Source organism: Heptranchias perlo, chromosome 19 (assembly GCF_035084215.1).
Source record: "Heptranchias perlo isolate sHepPer1 chromosome 19, sHepPer1.hap1, whole genome shotgun sequence".
Taxonomy (NCBI): domain Eukaryota; kingdom Metazoa; phylum Chordata; class Chondrichthyes; order Hexanchiformes; family Hexanchidae; genus Heptranchias; species Heptranchias perlo.
In genome coordinates this window covers 20,417,074-20,437,571 of record NC_090343.1, presented here as the reverse complement: position 1 = coordinate 20,437,571, position 20,498 = coordinate 20,417,074, and positions in this window count along the sequence as shown.

The following is a 20,498-nucleotide window of genomic DNA, read 5'->3' as shown; positions in this document are numbered from 1 at the left end:
TTTGGTGGACTGCCCCTTTAAATAGAGCGCCACCATCGCTCAGACGTCAATGCGCATGCGCAGGCCGCCGGCACGCAGCTGAGAAGCGTGGAACCCGTAACTGCCGGCTAATTACATCAATCATCCCGCAATCGCGCGCGCAACGCACTCAATTTGGACGGCGCGTTTTCCTCGAGCCCGACTGACCACCCGCTGCCAACCCGCACCCCTGGTAAAATCGGGCCCTATGACTTTGACATTGTGAAAGCAAGATTTTTTTTTAAAGTAAATAAGATCCAAGCAATCTGCTTTCAAAAACACAGATAATCTGAATCTGTGTAAATCAGAAAACTAGCTCAGTTATTGTAGGTAAATGTGTAAAAATCTATTTTGAAAATGAATGCAGATTTTGTGGCTGATATCAGTAGAATTCAGTACTTACTGAAAGAAGCAACCCCCTTCAGAAATAATTGAAAGAAGTTAAAAGACCATCGTAGGCTATTAATATCTTAGCCCTGCAGCTACACTCCTTGACAATCTGTTTCTTCTAAAAGCATCTTTTGTATCCAGCTTTGTACTTACTATTGATCTTTTCTGTATAAAAATTACAGATCCATTTTCACAATTAACTTTGATATATCAATGCACAGAAAGCCCTTTAACACAGAGTGGTATCATTTTATGCACCATTTGGTAAGGTTTGCAAAATGTTGTTATGTTTTGTGCTTTACTTTCAGCCAGGTATTTTAATTGCTTATTTGTTGGGTAATGGAAAATATATTTGTGCTGTGTCAAGAGACAGTTTTGTTCTGTCTCTCACTGGAACTCCAACTAAGGTTTACGCTGTCTTGTAAAACCTTTCCTGTGGTTTTCCCTGAGCAACAGGTGTTGGAAACTTTCCTATCTTATTTTGTATCGTTAGAGCAATATATATCAACCTATGAGTTAAACTATAAGTATCCAAACAATCACAAATTGTGTAGCAGAAAATATATCTGAGTAATATGGCCCACTGAACAAAAAAATAGGTGAACTTATTGTCAGTTTGCTTAGGGGATTGTCCTAAAATTTATTTTGTAAAAGTAAAAAGGAACAATACAAAATAAACATGTGATATTTCTAAATAAACCATTACCAATCTTAAAATTTTTGGATACTGTCTGCACAGCTCACTATCCAAATATTGGCAGGAAAATTGATGCAGATCTTTTTAACAGAGAAATTCAAGTGTCATTCGATGCACTGTTGTAACCAGTGGAAGTGGACTGGGCTTATTCGTGGATGGAAATACACAATAGTCCATGCTATTAAATGGTCATTAGGTTTAAACATGTTAAGCTTTAGAAGCCAAGTCATACACTATTTAGAGACCATGGGATAGATTTTTGCATTAAACATCACCTGGCTGGAGTGCAGAGACAAAAACCTGGCAGGGAGGATAATTGGATGGGAAATCAGGCAGGTTCGGCAACAGGCGTGCTGTCCTCCCCGCCTGATTTTCCTCTCTGCACTCCACTAGGTGATGCTCAATGCCCAGGTGGTAAAGATGGAAATTTACCCCCGTTACAATAACAGTGAATATCTGCACTGTAATCTCTGCATATTTTGTTAATTTTCACTACATATTTTAGAGACGCCTTTTGCAATTATTATAACAAACAGGATAAAATCACACTGAAACCTTTTACATGGTACATTTTACCATGTAAAAGAGATCCTTACAGTCTTTAGAATTGAAAAGCAAAAGGGCTTAAACGGACCCGTGCACACTTCACTTGAGCTACAACTTTATATATAAAGATATTGTTTTACTTGAGGTGAGTGCATGGTTCTTTAGTTTCAGTTTTGGATGTTGAAGATGAATATTTGGGGTTTCTGATTGACAGAAATTATACATCAGAGAGCCAAAGCAAACAAGAAAAAGTGAAGTTTTCTTTGAAAGCTGATTTGGACCACACAAATTTCACTTCAGCTGGAATCCAAGTTCCAACCACTGATCCCTATTTTTTGTCCTGCTGCACTTGTCTATGCAAGATCCCAACATTTCATTCTTTTAGCAGAGCTTTCTCCCTCCTGTATGTTCTAGTAAACAATTTCAGTATAAAACAGACTTTAAAATGTATCACAACCAAGAAATGCAGTGTTTCAAATTGGGGTTTCAAAAACAACAGTTCTCAGATTGTGCCAGCCGTTGAATATTTCTCTTTTATTTCATTTGGGAATTTGGTATTTTCCCATTGCTCAGTTCAGGTAAACCTACTATTTATTTCTACTGAAAAAATGATGGGTCCTTGCTTTAAAAATTATTTAATCCATTATGGCATCCATCATGCCAATCTTGCACCTACATGAAAAAAAAGGACAAAATAAATTAACTACTATCAGAGATTGCACTTTTCTCTTAGGGTATATTTGCACTGCAAGTTTAGTGTTGGTGTGCAGCTTTGTACAGACACTGAACTTGCAGTTTGAATCCAGAGTCAGAGCACAACTGACTGCTGAGTGAAGCAGGATAAGACTCCTGGACATGGTAGTCTCATGCTGCTTTGGTCTGATATTGCATGAAGTGTCAAACTTGGTTTATAAATTGCTCAGGAAATCCATTGGACCACCTGGTCAGTTTTTAAATCGACCTGACTTTATTTACATGTTGAGAGCAGGGAATCCATCATATACATTTACATTTTTAACTGTTCGGAGAGAGCTCTGTGCATTCATATATCCAGATATGCACAGAGCTCTCTGCTGGGCAGTGTTATAAATTGGATAGCCAAGTGGTGAAGGATAGAATACGAGAGCCTAGTCTTCAGTTGCTTCCAAGCCTTTATTCACAGAGCTGCACATTTACACCCACACCACACCCTAGATCAGCTCTTTTATAAATGGACACAAGAGCGTTCCCAATTGATATGCGCCACCTGAATACAATTAAGACTAATTGATATAAATCACATGGATACAATTAACAGGCAGGATGAAGAAAGTTCCAGCCGCTGAGAGCCAAGCAATGTAAACAGAGACATAGCAATGTGGTATACTGAAACACTAAAGCTCTAATGCCACCAGGGTACAAGAGAAATTGGAAAATTGCATGGTTATAGTTCTGAATTGTCTTTGCTATTGTGTACCACTAAGATCTTAAAAAGAGCATTATCAGGGGCCAGAATGTTGCAGTTTACAAACATACTGGCAGCATAGTGCTATCCTCGGCTATCAAACTCATAAGAACATAGTTACATTTGTCTGAAGGAAAACCAATACCTTCATAAAGAACTGTATGTTGGCTGCATTTAGCAAAAAATGAACACAAGAACTAGGAGCAGGAGTAGGCCATACCATCCCTCGAGCCTGCTCCGCCATTCAATAAGGTCGTGGCTGATCTTCGACCTCAACTCCACTTTCCCTCCCAATCCCCATATAATCCCCATGAAGCAGAGAATTATTTGAAATGTGTGAAACAACAGCTTTGTTATAACTAATTTTCTCCCCAATGATTTTACATCTACCACAAGAAACAATGCTCTGTTCTTGATAAATAGATGATTTGGACTTGGGCAAACAGAGTGCAATATTAAAATATGCTGATGACACAAATATAGGGGTTTTGCACACAGCAAGAAGGGCTGTAGAAGATTTCGGGAAGACTTAGACAGGTTAGCAGAATTGAAACACACAGGGAGCCGATGAAATTTAATGCAAAATGTGAGGTATTTCATTTTGAGAAGAAAAACAAGGAATGGGAGTATACACTCAATGGCCAAGACACTAAAGGATGTAGATAAACAGAGAGATTTTTGATGTATCATTAATCAGAAAGTGCAAGTCTAGGTAGTTAAAGCCATAAAAAAGGTACTTTTGGTTTTATAAATAGAGGCATAGAGTGCAATAGCAAATGGCTAATGAGATCTGTACAAAGCAATGGATCAGTCACAATAAGAGTAATGTGTGCAGTTTTGGGCTTCCCGTTACAGAAAGGGAGTTAAAGCCATAGAGAGCATACAGCATATTAGGATGATAACGGAGTGAGAAATTACTGTTATGAGGAAGGACTTGGATTATTTCCCCTGGAACTGAGAAGGCTAGGAGGAAATTTAATGGAGCTTTTTTTAAATTATGAAGGGCTTTCATTGGGTGAATAGGGAAGGTCTGTTTCCTTTGGAAGGAGAGCCAGGGATGAAAGGTTATCAAATTTAAATTGTCACCAAGAAAATGAGGAGAGAGGTTAGGAAGAAAATCTTTTCACAGAGGGTCATTGAGCATAGAATTTTTTTTTATTCGTTCATGGAATGTGGGCATCGCTGGCGAGGCCAGCATTTATTGCCCATCCCTAATTGTCCTTGAGAAGGTGGTGGTGAGCCGCCTTCTTGAACTGCTGCAGTGTGTGTGGTGAAGGTTCTCCCACAGTGCTGTTAGGAAGGGAGTTCCAGGATTTTGACCCAGCGACGATGAAGGAATGGCGATATATTTCCAAGTCGGGATGGTGTGTGACTTGGAGGGGAACAAGCAGGTGGTGTTGTTCCCATGTGCCTGCTGCCCTAGTCCTTTTAGGTGGTAGAGGTCGCGGGTTTGGGAGGTGCTGTTGAAGAAGCCTTGGCGAGTTGCTGCAGTGCATCCTGTGGATGGTACACACTGCAGCCACAGTGCGCCAGTGGTGAAGGGAGTGAATTTTTAGGGTGGTGGATGGGGTGCCAATCAAGCGGGCTGCTTTGTCCTGGATGGTGTCAAGCTTCTTGAGTGTTGTTGGAACTGCACTCATCCAGGCAAGTGGAGAGTATTCCATCACACTCCTGACTTGTGCCTTGTAGATGGTGGAAAGGCTTTGGGGAGTCAGGAGGTGAGTCACTCGCTGCAGAATACCCCGCCTCTGACCTGCTCTTGTAGCCACAGTATTTATGTGGCTGGTCCAGTTAAGTTTCTGGTCAACGGTGACCCCCAGGATGTTGATGGTGGGGATTCGGCAATGGTAATGCTGTAGAATGTCAAGGTGGTTAGACTCTCTCTTGTTGGAGATGGTAATTGCCTGGCACTTGTCTGGCACGAATGTTACTTGCCATTTATGAGCCCAAGCCTGGATGTTGTCCAGGTCTTGCTACATGCGGGCACGGACTGCTTCATTATCTGAGGGGTTGCGAATGGAACTGAACACTGTGCAATCATCAGCGAACATTCCCATTTCTGACCTTATGATGGAGGGAAGATCATTGATGAAGCAGCTGAAGATGGTTGGGCCTAGGACACTGCCCTGAGGAACTCCTGCAGCAATGTCCTGGGCTGAGATGATTGGCCTCCAATAACCACGACCATCTTCCTTTGTGCTAGGTATGACTCCAGCCACTGGAGAGTTTTCACCCTGATTCCCATTGACTTCAATTTTACGAGGGCTCCTTGGTGCCATACTCGGTCAAATGCTGCCTTGATGTCAAGGGCAGTCACTCTCACCTCAGCTCTTTTGGACCAAGGCTGTAATGAGGTCTGGAGCCGAGTGGTCCTGGTGGAACCCAAACTGAGCATCGGTGAGCTGGTTATTGGTGAGTAAGTGCCCCTTGATAGCACTGTCGACGACACCTTCCATCACTTTGCTGATTATTGAGAGTAGACTGATGGGGCGGTAATTGGCCAGATTGGATTTGTCCTGCTTTTTGTGGACAGGACATACCTGCGCAATTTTCCACATTGTCGGGTAGATGCCAGTGTTGTAGCTGTACCGGAACAGTTTGGCTAGAGCACAAGTCTTCAGCACTACAGCCGGGATGTTGTCGGGGCCCATAGCCTTTGTTGTATCCAGTGCACTCAGCCGTTTCTTGATATCACGTGGAGTGAATCGAATTGGCTGAAGACTGGCTTCTAGTGAAGGTGGGGATATCGGGAGGAGACCAAGATGAATCGTCCACTTGGCACTTCTGGCTGAAGATAGGTGCAAACACTTCAGCCTTGTCTTTTGCACTCACGTGCTGGACTCTGCCATCATTGAGGATGGGGATGTTTACAGAGCCGCCTCCTCCCAGTAAGTTGTTTAATTGTCCACCATCATTCACGACTGGATGTGGCAGGACTGCAGAGCTTTGATCTGATACGTTGGTTGTGGAATCGCTTAGCTCTGTCGATAGCATGTTGCTTCCGCTGTTTAACATGCATGTAGTCCTGAGTTGTAGCTTCACCAGGTTGGCACCTCATTTTTAGGTACGCCTGGTGCTGCTCCTGGCATGCTCTTCCACACTCCTCATTGAACCAGGGTTGATCCCCTGGCTTGTTGGTAATGGTCGAATGAGGAACATGCCAGGCCATGAGGTTACAGATTGTGCTGGAATACAATTCTGCTGGTGCTGATGGCCCACAGCGCCTCATGGATGCCCAGTTTTGAGCTGCTAGATCTCTTCTGAATCTAACCCATTTAGCACGGTGATAGTGCCACTCAACACGTTGGTTGGTGTCCTCAGTGCGAAGACGGGATTTCATCACCACGAGGACGAGTGACAGTGGTCACTCCTACCAATAGTGTCACGGACAGATGCATTTGCGGCAGGTAGATTGGCGAGGACAAGGTCGAGTAGGTTTTTCCCTCGTGTTGGTTCACTCACCATCCTGCCGCAAGCCCAGTCTCGCAGCCATGTCCTTCAGGACTTGGCCAGCTCAGTGCTACCGAGCCACTCTTGGTGATGGACATTGAAGTCCCCCACCCAGAGTACATTCTCTGCCCTTGCTACTACTCAGTGCTTCCTCCAAGTGGTGCTTAACATGGAGGAGGACTGATTTATCAGCTGAGGTAGGATGGTAGGTGGTAATCAGCAGGAGGTTTCCTAGCCTATGAGATTTCATGAGGTCGGGAGTCAATGTTGAGGACTCCCAGGGCCATTTCCTCCTGACTGTATATCACTGTACCATCACCTCTTGTGGGTCTGTCCTGCCGGTGGGACAGGGCATACACCAGAGATGGTGAAGGAAGAGTCTGGGACATTGGCTGAAAGGTATGATTCTGTGAGTATGGTTTGTCAGGTTGTTGCTTGACCAGTCTTTGGTTCAGCTCTCCCAATTTTGGCACAAGTCCCCAGATGTTCCTGAGGAGGGCTTTGCAGGGTCGACTGGGCTTGGTTTGCCTTTGTCGTGTCCAGTTCCTAGTGGTCCATCCGGTTTTATTCTTATTATAACTTTTTTTAAGCGAGATTTTACAACTTGCTGGGCCATTTCAGAGGACAATTAAGAATCAGCCACATTGCTCTGGGTCTGGAGTCACATATAGGCTAGACCAGGTAAGGACAGCAGGTTTCCTTCTCTAAAGGGCATCAGTGAACCATTTGGGTTTATTACAACAATCCGGTAGTTTCATGGCCACCATTACTGGTACTATTTTTTTTTGAATTCCAGACTTTATTTAATTAATTGAATTTAAAGTCCCCAGCTGCTATAGCAGGATTTGAATTTATAACTCTGGATTATTAGTCCAAGCCTCTGGAATACTAGTCCAGTCACATAACCACTATGTTACCATACCAATAGTGCTTTGCAACAAGAGGTAGTTGAGGTAGGGAACATTGCATCTTTAAAAGGAAAAGTGGGTAAACATTTGAAGTAGAGGAAGATGCTTTGGGGAGAGCGCAGGGCAGTGTAATTAGTTTCGGATTGTTCTAGCAAAGAACTAGCAGTGACACAATGGGCCGAATAGTCTCCTTCTGGGCTGTAAACTTCTTTGTTCTATGGTAATGCTAAGGAGCTTCCTGGGCACAATGCTGAAGTACCAAAGAAAGGAAATCACTTTAGTTCCAAACCCCACAGAAAGCTTCATGCAGTTTCTGGTGCCAGTAGTTTTGCCTCATTGGCCATAAAAACTGCCAGCAGTGATAATGTCAGAATTGAAATAAAGATTTTCCCCATTAGTATGCTTTTTTAAAAATTGAAAAGCTGAATATATTTGATTAATTTTGACATCCATTTTGCTGTTCAGTTAATTTATTTAAAAATTTCATATAAATTAGATTAAGTAAGCTATTAATTGGAAGTACTGAATGAGCCCTACAGTGCAGATTAACATCAGGAAAGGAAGTTATTAACCTATGATGTATCAATGATATATCATTTCAGTTGTATCTATTGATTTAGCTTCCTTGCGCCATCCAGCACAGTAATTCGTTCAGGTCAGGACCCTACTGATAACATCAACACTTAGGGCCCGATTTTAGCACCCGGTCCCGGGTGCGTTCTCGGCGGGGGGGCCTCTAAAATCCCAGTTTCGAGGAGCGGGACCGGATCGCGCCTCGATCCCGCCCACTTCCGGGTTGCGCGCTGACGTGCGGGGGTGCGTGCGTAGCCCCCGCTGGTGGGAATCCCGCAGGCAATTAAAGCCAGCGGGGTTCCACTTGAGTGTATTTATCTAGGTATTTCAGGTCATTAAATGACCTGATTGAGCTGTTTATTTAACAGGTGTGGGATTTTACAGTGAAATGAGACTGTTTCCCATACTGGGGGAAACACTCACACTCTCAACGGACGTGTTGCAGCCAGCAGCCTGTGGCAGCTGCCAGGGTGCATTCCACAGGTGGGGGGGGAGAGCCTTCACCAACGCAGGAGGACACTCCGTAACATTGGGCAACGCCTGCCCTCCACCACCCTCCTCCAAGCAAGAAGATTCACCGGCGTGGAAGTGCAACCCCTGTGCGAGGACACACTTTTCTAGCGTGCACAACCCCACAGACCTACACCTGCCAGATGGGTGCTGCGTTGACATCCTCGGAGGACGAACAGCATGACCAGCCTCAGCAGCCTCGCAGTCCACGCCGTCCGCCTCAGAGACGTGCATCCCCACAACACGGTGCTGCGGCACATCCACCTGCACATCAGGATGGAGGGCATCCGCAGAGAGAGATGCGACGCAGGAGGCACTACCCTCCGCACAGGGTCTACAGACCGAGGCTCAGCTTCATGGACCTCTCTGAGCAGCAGTGCATACGTAGGCTCAGAGTCACTCGCCAGGTAGTCGCCGACATCTGCAGCCTCCTCAATGACGAGCTGCTCCCGGATGGACCAAGCAGCATCTTCTTACCCATCGCCGTCAAAGTCACCACTGCCCTCAACTTCTTCGCCTCCGGATCCTTCCAGGGTGCCACGGGGGACATCACCGGGGTCTGTCAGTCGTCTGCACACAAGTGCATAAGGCAGGTCACCGATGGGTTGTTCCGCAGGGCCTCGACCTACATCAACTTCGCCATGGATGAGCGCAGCCAGACGGAGAGGGCGGTTGGATTCCATGCTGTGGCTGGCTTCCCACGGGTGCAGGGTGTAATCGATTGCACCCACATAGCAATACGGGCACCTCCACATGAGCCAGGGCTGTTCATCAACAGGAAAGGGTATCACTCCATGAACGCCCAGCTCATTTGTGACCACCGCCAGAGATTCCTACACGTGCGCGCCAGATACCCTGGCAGCTGCCACGATGCCTTCGTCCTCAGGGAGTCCACCGTCCCGCCCCTCTTCCACACACCCAACGCCGGCAACGCTGGCTCCTCGGTGACAAGGGATATCCCCTGCACACGTGGCTTATGACACCTCTGAGGAACCCCATTACCGAGCCGCAGCGTCGGTATAATGACAGCCACATTGCTACCAGGTCTACAATTGAGCAGGCTATAGGGCTGCTCAATATGCGCTTCAGGTGCCTTGATCGTTCCGGGGGAGCGCTCCAATACACGCCATTCAGAGTGGGACGAATTATAGTTGTCTGCTGTGCCCTGCATAACATGGCACTACAGAGAGGGGTGCCGCTGGAGGAGGCCCCATGCACACCAGCCACCCACATTGAGGACGACAATGAGGAGGAGGTGGAGGAGGAAGAGGAGCAGGAGGAAGAGGGAGAGGAGGAGGAACGACCCATGTGCCGAACACCGGCTCACCTGCGTGCTCGTCAGGCCAGGGAGGCACTCATATGCCAATGGTTCTCCTAACATCACACTGTGTGAGGCGTTCACATGTCATAACGTGCACAGACGAAGGTCCATACAGGCTCCCTCCACAGAAGAGTGGTGCCTGTACACCTGCACCCACTGGATTATGCCCAATGGGTGCGACGGGGTGGTCGTCGTCATGATGAGGCGCACGGAAGGGACATATTGCACAAGCCGCAGAATTATGGACAAGAGGTGGCAGCATTGGTGAGAAAAAGTGAGTTTATTTTGTGGTGACATTCAAAGAGTGGAAAATTAAAAAACAAATAGACAAACACCCTGGTGCAATCCCTGTGTGCTCACGGAACTTTAGGCTTTCGTTTTCGGGACCCCTACGTGGTGCTACCCCTGTGGCTCCAGCAGAGGTGGTGGCAGGTTGCTCCTGTTCGTGCCCTGACCGGGTAGATGCTTTGGGCCGACGCCCGCTGGGTTTCGGTGCCCGTGAGGGCACCTCCACAGACTGCTCCTCCTGCACCTGTGCAAGGGGCAGACTCGGCCACCTGGAGAGGATGGACTATTGCGGGCACTGGTTGAGAGGGGGGCAACGGGTGAGACTTGGGGGCGCCTTGAGTAGCGTCCACACTTCCATTTTCCCGTTCACCATCTTCCCTCTCATGGCCAAGGCCCACATCACCCCTTCCACCCTGCTGGACGGCAGTTTGGATGACGTGGGAGAGACCTTGCAAGGCCACCTCCAATGTATCTGTCAACCTGTTGATGGCGGCAGAATGTTGTTCACCCTGAATCCGAACAGCCGTTGTGAGGGCCTGGATGGACTCATTGGTGAGCTGTGCGTGACGCTTGAGGGAGGCTAGCCTGTCCTCCACCGCAGACGTTCCCACACCTACCCGCGACACTATCTCAGAGATGCCTTCACGTCCCTGCGACACTATCTTGGCGATACCCTCCTGCACCTGTGCCACCATTCCCCTCATGCAGGAGTTGGACTCCTCCATCCTCCGTGCGATTGTGGAGAGTGCACGTGGCACCTCTCCCAGTACCTCAGCAATGTTCTGGTGCCCCTCGACGACTCTCCTTTTGACAGGTGGCCCCCTGGGTTCAGCATCTGGGTCCGGCTGAGCAAAGCCTGGAGAAGAGTGCTCCCACCGACGCGGACCCTCCGCGGCTGACCCTGCCACCAGGGTCTGCTCATGCTCACGTGTGCGCGGTGACTCACCATGTGCAATCCCAACTAGCTGAAGGGGGGGACCCACCGAGGTGTGTGTATCTGCGCTGGTGGATGCAAGGCTCATGTGTGACGATGCACCCTCAGAGACGGGCATGTCCTCTGAGGAATCGCCCTCAACCGAAACGTCGATCGCAGACGGTCCTGCAAGAGAACAGAGGGAAATATCAGGCATGTGACCAAATGTGGCGGTGCGGCATATGCCATGTGATGCTAAGATCATTCACGATCATGAGTGATGAGTGCCAGCTTTCCCTTACCGGCCGTTTCGCCAGAACCAGACTCGCCATCCGCCATCGACAGGCAATGCAGCATGCGGCTGATCTCCAGTGCCTCGACCTCGGCGTCTGTCAGGGCCACCTCGTGTGGCGGGCCCCCTCCGGTGCGTGCCCTATCGCGTGCATTCCTGGCCCTCTTCTCCTGTGAGGGCAAAACACAAAAACGTTATTGAGTAATGATTACAATGTGAGACGCTTCAAGCATTGGTGTGATTGGGTTGAGCTTGTGCCAGATGGATGGGAGGATGCGTGTGCCACATGGCCATCCCATTGTATGGGCATTGGGGTGTGTGGTAGTGGTCGAGTGGGGACAGGGACGGTGGGTACGTGCAGGCACTGTGAGGCTGATAGTTGGGTGGCTGTGAGGATTGGTGCGGGAGCGCAGTGCTGTCAGTGGAGATGGGGTTGTGAGGTGTTTGAGGTGATGTGGAAGACGGAGTGACGCAGAGTGCGTTAGTGTACTCACTTTTCCGGACCTGGTGAGGTCATTGAATCTCTTGCGGCACTGAATCCAAGTGCGGGTGGTGTTTCCCCTGTTTGTGACCTCCGCGGCCACCTCCTCCCATGCCCTCTTGGTGGCGCTGGCAGGGCACCTCCTTCCATCCGTGGGGAACAGCGTCTCCCTCCTCATGCGGACCCCGTCCAGCAGCACCTGGAGGGCGTGGTCCGTGAAACGGGGAGCAGCCTTACCCCTGTGCTCCTCCATCCTTCATGGAGTATAGTTTGTGGCTGGAGGGGCTTTGGTGGACTGCCCCTTTAAATAGAGCGCCACCATCGCTCAGACGTCAATGCGCATGCGCAGGCCGCCGGCACGCAGCTGAGAAGCGCGGAACCCGTAACTGCCGGCTAATTCCATCAATCATCCCGCGATCGCGTGCGCAACGCACTCAATTTGGCCGGCGCGTTTTCCTCGAGCCCGCCTGACCACCCGCTGCCAACCCGCACCCCTGGTAAAATCGGGCCCTTAGTGTTTCAACAAAATATTCAAGAAAAATAGAAACACATAAAAAAATGCTAACTTGAATCATAATCCTTTGTACGCATTGGATTTTCCTTAGGAGCACAGCTGGGTGGAAGTCGGTTGAGTGAGGCAGTCAAGATTTCGATTTTAGGTTTGGCTCATCCCTCTACCAAAGCCACTGTAGGAGCCGTACAAGAGCAGCTTCGATTAATGTGTCCTTATAACAATCTTTTGGTGTCTCTATGATATCTCGGCCAAGATTAGGAACTGACTGCTTGGTGAATTATAGATACTAACCAGTATTCAGCACATTAGTGTAACGTTGCACTACGCCACTAAGTTGACCATTAGAATTTGAATTTTTTTGGCAAAGAGATTTGTAAGAAACACAGATGCAAAGCTAATCAATTCAAAAAATTTTGAAGACACAACTAAGAAACCAAATGGTTACAAGAGCAATAATTAAAGAAAACATACATATTGAACTATTGGTACCTTCATGATTCTAAAATTAACCATTTTGAAAATTGGACCGTTTTTCACCAAGTTATACAATAATTGTGGGCATATTTTGAAACTTTGACATTCAGTTGGCAATTTAAAGGCATTGCTCCTCAACGTTTGGTTACATTTCTCGCACAGACTGTTAATATTTGGTTATCCAGTGTGCAAGGCGAGCAGGTCAGAGGACCATCTTGTGGGCCTGCTCCTGGACTTAGCCAATTCCACCATGCACAGGTCCAAAAATCACTTGAGAAGGTTTTTTGACTGCTTGTCCATGTTTAGATCTTTGGTATGCACCCAGATGATCATGGAATATGACCATACATTGTCCATTGGTTCACTAGAAGCTTTTTGCAACTGGATGTCACTGCAGAACATCAACTGCTTCAATGATCTAAATTTCAAAATTGTCTTTCAAAAATCTAACTGGCATTTGTCTTTAGTTTGGACAGGCAGTGTATCATTAATGATTAATGATGCCCACCTCCTGGGAAGGGGGGTGGCTTGACGTAGTTCTGGTGGCATTTGGCTTTGCAAAAGAGAACACTCCATTGTCAGAAGTAACAACAGGTTGCACCTATGTTATGATATTGAGAAACAGTTGAAATTCATTGAAGTTTTGTTTTTTAACATGGTTGTGATTATGAAAGGGATGGTTGTGGATTCTATATGTTGCTGTTTCAAGAGTAAGGCATTCCTAATGCATGATTATTTTTCTTTCAGAAGAATCATATGGCATACAATCAATCATATCCCAACTGTGATTTTAATCTAAAGGTTTGCTGTGAAATTCTGTTTTCACAGAAGTCATTAATTTGTGCTATTAATTGCCTTGAATTGATTTCACATGTGTGGACCTGGACCCCACCAATGCCTTTGCACAAAACAAACAGATGTTTAACTATTTTACTTAGCAGAAATTACTCAGTTAAAGGCTACAGATAATTAGCAGGGTCATATGATTGGGAAAAAAAATTAACAAATATTTTACTTGAACGACTGGATTGAGGATAGTATATGTAAGCCTCCATGCTCGGTCAATTAAACCGGGGCATGGTGGGCAGGTAAAATGGAGCGGAGGACGTACCCACTCTGCTCCTGCCCCAATCTGATCGATTGAAATTTGAATTTACAGGCGGGTTCTTTATTTAAATATACAGATCTGGCTCTGATGATGTCATCGGGGCCTGGTTGCTAATTTTACCTGAGTAGGAGAGCAGTGGTGGCTTCACCACTAGGCCAAAGCTGTATTAAAAACTAGAAGAGACTTAGTATGGTAAGCTTTTTAAATTTATTTGAAGTTTCTTTTTGGGCCAGGAGAAGCCGAAGCAGACATCAAGCATAAAGTTTTCACATTTTCTGAAATATTAATTCAATATAATCTGAAGTCAGTAACTGAAAGACAATCAGATTGTAACCCACATATGAAGCCTATGCTACAGACTTGGTCGTGAGGTCATTATTTAATCCCACCTGTACACTTTGGCTTTAATTAGTTAGTGCTTGTGTTCAATTTAAACTGGTTTTTACTTGTATTGTGGTTTGTTTAGATTTCATAATTAGTTCTTGCTTCTATTTAAACCCTTTACAATTTTACTAGTTTAATTTGTTCAGTATGTATTAAAACAGAATTTGTGGAACAGTTTGAATTGCAGATGGTGAAATTTGAGTCAGGTGTTCCATTTATAGCTTAAGGTGTGATGTGACATTTAGCATAACTGCTCTTTTAGGTCACAAATGTTGTCATTAAAAAGTTGCAGTATCTAGTGGCATAAAGTAGAAAAATTGAGAGCATGTATTGGAAACTATGATTGTCTTAAGCGGATTTTCTACAAATACCTGTTTATTTTTCTCTGCAAAAATTCTATGGCCATTTGAGAAAGACTTTAAATAAAATTGAAATTAGTTTACCACCAATAGTTTCGTGAAGTTGTTTATACTGTAATCCATTGATTAAGCTTAAATATGAATGACTGTTATACAAAACACTTTCTATGGTAAATTGGGCAGATTGGACTGTACCCTGCGGATTGTGATCCACTGAAGCCTGTTTGTGGCTTTAATGTAATAAGTCTGGGTGTACTGGAACAAATATTGTGCTGTGGTAGAATATTCCAGAATTAATTTTATGGGCAGCAAGGGAGGGGGTTAATAGTTTAAGGGTGTATACTATTAAGTCACAGTTTATCTTTCTATAAATAAACTAATTTCCAAGTCATCAGAGACAATTAATTCTGCTTTGGACAAGTATTAGAATTTTACTCTGATGATTAATGTTCTGCAATGACTGGACATGGTCAATGTTGAGTCTACCGTCTCTCCTGTTCTCTTTCAGCTTGTCTCCTTGCTAGTTCAACACCATTCATAAGTATGTCCACTGTTTCTGATGTGTAAGACCTTGCATTTATCTGTATTGAATTTCATCTGCCATAGTTCTTGCAAATGTTGCCTCGATCCTTCAATAACTCCTTGGTTGCATCATCAGACTGTACGCCCCCTCCTCCCCCACAAAAAGAAGTTTGAAGCATCTGCAAATTTGGCCAACTTACATTATGTTACTGAACCCAAGTTTCATCGAAATTACAGCACAGAAACAGGTCATTTGGCCCAAATGGTCTATGCTGCTGTTTATGCTCCACACGAGCTTCTTCCTTCCCTACTTCATCTAATCCTCTCAGGATACCCTCTATTCCTAGCTTCCCCTTAAATGCATCCATGCTATTTGCCTCAACGTCTCCTTGTGGTAGCCCATTCTACATTCTTACCACTCTTTGGGTAAAGAAGTTACTCCTGAATTCCCTATTGGATTTATTAACAACTATTTTATATTTATGACCTCTAGTTTTAGACTCCCCCACAAGTGGAAACATTTTCTCTACGTCTACCCTATCATTATCTTAAATACCTCTACCAGATCACCCCTCAGCCTTCTCTTTTCTGGAGAAAAGAGCCCCAACCTGTTCAGCCTTTCCTGATGAGGATAACCTTGCAGTTCAGGTATCATCCTCATGAACCTTTTTTGTACTTTCTCCAAGGCCTCTACATTCCATCTATATGGAGACCAGAACTGTGCACAATACTCCAAGTGAGGTCTAACCAAGGTTTTTATACAAGTTTAACATAACTTCTTTGCTTTTCAATTCTATCCCCCGAGAAATGAACCCTAGTGCTTGATCAATATGGCCTTATTAACCTGCATCACTACTCTTAGTAATTTGTGTGTCTGTATTTCTAGATCACTTTGCTCCTCTATCCCGTTTAGACTCTTATTATCCAAGCATTATGTGGCCTCCTTATTCTTCCTACCAAAATGCAATACCTCACAATTATCTATATTGAAATTCATTTGGCAATTACACGCCCATTCTGCAAGTTTATTAATGTCCTCTTGCATTTTGACGTATTCTTCCTTTGTATTAACTACACCCACCCCCAATTTGGTGTCATCCGCAAATTTTGAAATTGTATTTCTGACTCCCGAATCCAAATCATTGACGTAAATTGTGAACAATAGTGGTCCCAGCACCGATCCTTGTGGAACACCACTTCACACCTTTTGCCAGTCTGAGTAGCTATCCTTAACCCCTACTTTCTGTTTTCTGTTTTGTAGCCAACTTGCTATCCATTCTAGTACCTGTCCTCTGACTCCACATGCTTTGACCTTAGCCATGAGTCTACAATGTAGTAACTTATTAAAGGCCTTTTGAAAATTCAAATATATTACATCTATTGCATTACCCTTGTCTACTCTTTCTGTTACTTCTTCAAAGAATTCAATAAGGTTGATCAAGCATTGTTCTCCCTTCTGAAATCCATGCTGACTATTGTTTATTATATTTTTGTTTTCTAGATGTCTTTCTATTACATCTTTGAGTAAAGGTTCCATTATCTTTCCTACCACTGACGTAAAGCTAATTGGTCTATAGTTCCCTGGACTTGTTCTATCTCCTTTTTTAAATATAGGAATAACATTAGCTATCCGCCAGTCATCTGGCACTTTTCCCTTTTCTAGTGAATTATTATAAAAATTTAATTGTGTCTCTGCTTTCTCCTCCTTAACTTCTTTTAATATTCATGGATGCAATCCATCCGGACCAGGGGTCTTATCCTCCCTTAGGTTGATTAGTTTATCAATTATCTCCTCCCTTTCTATCTTAAATGTTTTAATATCTTTTTCGTCCGCTTCTTCTAATGTCCTGTCCATCTTGTTAGTCTCCCTGGTAAATACGGAGGGAAAGTAACTACTCAATATTTCTGTCATTTCGCTGTCATCACCTGTGAGTTTATCTTGTGCATCCCTTAGTGGCTCTATTCCTAGTCTGATTTTTCTTTTGTTATTTCTGAGTCTGTAGAATACTTCACTATTTCTTTTTATATTCCTTGATAATTTAATCTTGTAGTTCCTCTTTGCCTTCCTAATTGTTTTTTTGACTTCTTTCCTAACCTCTTCATACTCCCTTTTACCTATATCTGTTAAGTTGTTTATGTAGATCAGAAACTGGGGTCCCAGCACCTATCCCTGGGCATTTCATTCAGTAAATTTCCCCAGCTCAACATCAATCCCCTAATTAGTACCCACTGCTTCCTCTCTTTTGGCCACTTCCTTCTCCACTTCCAGATTTTACCAAGGATATCCATTGCCTTAAACTTCTGTCATAATCTTTCAAGGGAAACTTTATTGAAGGCTTTCTGGAAGTCTAGCTAAGCTATATCTTGAGGTTTACATCATTCACTTGGGATGTCACTGCATCGAAAAAATGAAGGCAATTGGACAGGCAGGTTCTTCCCCTTCTGAAAGTGTGTTGGCTGTCACTAACCAGGTTACTTTCACATAGGTCATCCGCAAGTTTGTTCCTGATGATCAATTCTACTATTTTGTCAGTTATCGATGTAACTAATGGGTGTTTAGTTACTTGGGTTTGTTTTGTGACTTTGTTTGAAAATAAGTACCATATTTGTTTGTTTCGAATTCAGGCGGACCTTCCCTATATCTGTTAATTTCCTTATGATGACTGTCAGCACTCAGTAGATTTTGTCCCTAATTTAGTATAGCATCTTTAGGTATATACTATCTGTCCTTGGAGATTTATTTGTTTTGTGTCATTTAAACCTGTCAGGATGTCAATGCACGTGATGTCAAAATCATTAAGCTTAGTTCTAGGCCTCTTATGTTGGGTGGCATGGTAATAGTGTCTTCTCCAGTGGATATTTCGAGGAAGTAATCATTGAGTGCGTTAACTGATTTTGATCATCCTCAGTTTGAATCCTATTTGCATCCTTAAGAGATCTTAATTCTATTTTTCTACAATACTGGAAATATTCCTTACTGTTGAGTTTGACTTCTACAGCTATGCTCTAGGTCCTTCTTTGCCCATTTTTAAATTTTTTGGAGGTTCTTGTATTTTTTCCAGTGGTCCCAATAGTTTCTTTCACCTTTCTCCCTACTGGGTTTGTAGACTTTGTTTTCCTTATTTCATTTCATATTGTCCTTATTAATCCATTTAGGATCATTATTCTTTGTTCTATACTTGCTTCTCCTGAGTTTTGTCAAATTTGATCGTGTCATGGTCACTGTCATTCAGGGGACCACTACTTCAATTGCCACATGCTATCTGGGTCATTTTGGTAAGTTGCATGAAATATTGGCCCTTTCAGACTTTTATTGCATGCAATGAAAATTATGGTATTTAAAAGGATTTCAGCAAGAAAGAAGTGGAAAAATCACAGGTGTCCTTAAAGTGGTGAAAATTTTGCTCCTGAATTTGCTTGGAAGTAAAATATTGTGTTATAAACATGTATTTTCAAATAGAAATTAACAAATTTTGTATAATACTATCAGATCTCCGGTGGCGTTGCTCACATGTAGACTGAAGCATGGTTGTGATGCTCAGCTGCTAACCTGGTGTGTCCCATTAAAACCACTTCTAAAGCACTCCCTGTGGGAAAATGGTCGGATTAGGCAAATGCACCTGATTGTAACTGCTTGTAAATTGAAGTCAATCAGAGGGCAAATCATAGGGCTCGATTTTCGGACCCCCGAGCTGGCGGGTTCGTGGCGGGGGTGCTCTGAAAATCGGGGATTCCCGGGGCGGGTCCAAAGCCCGGCTCCAACCCGCCCCATTTCCGGGTTCCCCAGTGACGCGCTTACATGCGCACGCAGCCCCCGCATGCGGGACTGATGCCACTTAAGATAATTAAGTCGGTACTTCAGGTCGTTTGCAGACCTAATTGACCTGATATTTTAGGAGGGGTGGGATTTTCAGATAAACCGAGACTGTTTCCCGTACTGGGGGAAACACTCCCAGTTGAAATGGACATGTTGCAGCCATCAGTCTGTGGTAGCTGCAAAGGTCCATTTGACAGGTGGGGGGAGACCCTCACTCATTGCAGGAGGCCACTATGTCACTTTGGACAAAGTTTGGCCTCCACCACCCTCCTCCTAACAATAAAATTCACAAACTTGCACACTTACCCCGGTGTGCAGACACATTTACCTACCTTGTGGACCCCCTCAAACGTACATCTTCCGGATGGGGGCCGCCGTAGCTGCAGTCATGACGTCCTCGGAGGACGAACAGCATCACCAGCCTCGCTGGCCACGCCGTCCACCTCAGACACGTGGAGCTCCACAACACAGTGCTGTGACACATCCACCTGCACAGCAGGAGGGAGGGCAACGGCAGAGAGAGATGCATCGCCGAAGGCACTACCCTCGCCACAGGGCCTACAGACCGAGGCTCAACTTCCTGGACCTCTCTGAGCAGCAGTGCATACGGAGGCTCAGAGTCACTCATCATGTAGTCGTGGACATCTGCAGCCTCCTTCATGCCGAGCTGCTCCCGGCTGGCCCGAGCACCATCTTCTTACCTGTCTCTATCAAAGGCATCATTGCCCTCAACAACTTCTCCTTCGCATCCTTCCAGGGTGCCACCGGGGACATCGCCGACGTCTCTCAGTCGTATCCACAAAAGAGCCCTGAAAATAAAACCTACACCACTCTGCAGTGACACAATGGGTGGCATCAGTTGTGGGTCTTCATGGTGATCCTCAGGAAAGGGCATTATTGCACAAACCAGACAAGATTGGCAAAGACGTGGCAGTAGTGGTGACAATATAATATGTAATGTGAGTTGATCAGAAATTCAATATGAGTAAAAACCATGACAAACCCTCAAACACCCTTGTGCATCCGCTTCATGCTCACGACACGTTTGCCTTACGCTTCCTACCGCACATATGTGATGCATGCCCTGTGGCTGCAGCACAGGTAGTGGCAGGTTGAGTGAGGCTGACCGTGAAAGAGATGCATCAGAAGGTGAGTATGAGATAGAGCCATGAATTGTATGAGGGTTGGGTTGAGTGGTAGTGGCGGGATGAGTACTGGCGAAGTGAGTAAGTGCAGATAAGATGAGGATGAGCTTTGAGTGGGTGTGAGGAGTGACGTGATAGAGTAGTGTTGGCAGTGCAGAAGGAGATGTGGGGTGGGGGCCGTGATGTGGCAGATGGAGTGTAGGGGAATGAGTAAGTGTACTCACTTCGGCTGACCTACTTAGGTCATGGAAGCACCTCCTGCACTGTATGCAGATGCGCGATATGTTGGTGCTGCAGGTGACCTCCTCTGCCACCTCGAGCCAGGCCTTCTTGGTGGCAGAGGC